We start from the raw sequence: 2096 nt of genomic DNA, 5'->3' as shown, positions 1-2096 counted from the left end.
CTAGTGTAGTGCTAAATTGAAGCTTTTATTTCATTTTTGCAGTTAATCGTTAATATTGTATAGTCTTAAGTTTAGTTCTTTTTTTTTTTTCTTTTTTTTTTTGTAGTTTTTTTCTTGTGGTTTTTTTTATTTTTTTTATTTTTTGTAGTTAAGCTTAATTAATTGTTTCTTGTAGTGCATGTGGAGATCATGGCAGAAATACATAGAACGTTGATGGATTATGCCATACCAACGGTGCAAGAATGCAATTATGGTATTACAAGGCCACCTATTGCAGTGAACTTTGAGATTAAGCCAACAATAATTCAGATTATTCAACAGTCAGTCCAATTTGGTGAAATTCATACGAGGATCCAATTTTGCATATCGCTAGCTTTCTGGAGACATGTGACATATTCAAGATTAATGGAATGAGTGATGATGCAATCAGGTTGAGATTGTTCCCATTTTCACTAAGAGATAAAGCAAAAGGTTGGTTCATGTCACACCCAGCAGGAACAATCACCACATGGGATAGATTAGCTCAGAAGTTTCTTGCAAAATACTTCCCACTAGAGAAAGCGGCAAAAATGAGAAACAACATTATCTCTTTCATGCAAGACAATGATGAATCACTATATGAAGCTTAGGAGAGGTACATGGAGTTGTTAAGGAAATGTCCACATCATGGTCTACCGTTTTGGATTAAGTCCAAACATTTTACAATGGGTTGCTACCAAATATTCAAACTATGCTAGATGTGGTAGCAAGCGGAGCCTTAAATAACAAGACCTCAAAAGATGCTTATGAATTGCTTGAGGTGATGACCAACAATAACTACCAAAGACCTAATGAGAGAGCAATGCCAAAGAGAACAGTGGGTTTACATGAATTCGATGCGTTCACCACATTATCTGCATAAATTGCATCACTTCAAAGCCAATTGGGAGGTATGAATGTAAATTCTGTTCACTTACCTTTAATAACTTGTGAATTTTGTGCGGGAAACCATGGGAGTGTGGAATGCCAAGATGGAAACCAGTTAGTCTTCTCAACAACCGAGCAAGTGAATTACATGGTTAGTTCACAAAGGCTACAAAATGACCCCTTCTCCAACACTTACAATCCTGGTTGGGGGAATCACCCAAATTTGTCCTGAGCAATCAAAGCAATCAATCAAATCAAAGGACAGTGCCAAACCATCAACCAGTGGTGAATCATCAAACATGTGAGCAAAGAATGTTGAAAGTGGAGGATATGTTCGAGAAATTCATGCAGGAAACCACAAGATTTATGGATGAGACACGCTCAAACTTCCTTGAGGTATTTAAAAAACTGCATATTAACATTCCTTTTGTAGATGCCTTGCAGCAGATGCCGAGTTATGCCAAGTTCCTCAAGGAAATTCTGGCAAACAAAAGAAAGTTGGAAGAGGAGGAAACAATGATGCTTACAGAAGAGTGCAGTGTCATTTTGCAGAAGAAGCTACCACCAAAACTCAAAGAGATATTACATTTAATAGAGTTTTGCGTGATCTGGGTGCAAGTATTAATCTAATGCCTTTCTCTATTTTTAAGAGATTAGGGATTGATGAAGTGAAGCCTACAACTTTATCTTTCCAGCTTCCAGATCGATCCATTAAGCATCTAAGGGGCATTGTTGAGGATGTACTAGTTAAGGTGGACAAAGTCATTTTTCCGGTAGACTTTGTTGGGTTAGATATGGAAGAAGACAAGGAAATTCCTCTCATCTTGGGATGACCATTTCTTGCTACCGGGAGAGCCTTCATTGATGTACAAGCAGGGAAGTTGGTCCTAAGGTTCCAAGATGAAACGGTGACATTAAATGTATTCAAGGCAATGAAATTTCCATCAGAATCAAAATCAGATTCATGTTTTAGTGTGGATTTGGTGGATAGACTTGTAGTGGATACGGTCAAAGAGAACACCCCTCATCTACCTCTAGTGTTAGTAAACGGTCCCGTATACGCAGCGGAAACAGAAAAATATAATATAACAGGATCGTTTACATGAGCCAAGATCAAGGGTATGATTTTACAATTTATATTAAATAAAATCTGCATAAATATTCAACATGAGTTAAGAGAAACAAACGCA

At 37.2% G+C, this 2096-nt stretch overlaps 1 non-coding gene across 1 annotated transcript; it reads right to left on the bottom strand.

The window, feature by feature from the left end:
- Positions 1-566: 566 nt before the first annotated feature.
- On the bottom strand, positions 567-673 carry LOC116131705. Its single transcript, XR_004128290.1, has one exon. It is a non-coding gene; the product is annotated as a small nucleolar RNA R71 (small nucleolar RNA).
- Positions 674-2096: the final 1423 nt, after the last annotated feature.

Source organism: Pistacia vera, unplaced genomic scaffold (genome assembly GCF_008641045.1).
Source record: "Pistacia vera cultivar Batoury unplaced genomic scaffold, PisVer_v2 Contig24, whole genome shotgun sequence".
NCBI lineage: Eukaryota > Viridiplantae > Streptophyta > Magnoliopsida > Sapindales > Anacardiaceae > Pistacia > Pistacia vera.
Note: the sequence above shows the minus strand (reverse complement) of the source record. Positions and strands in the feature narration are given on the sequence as shown.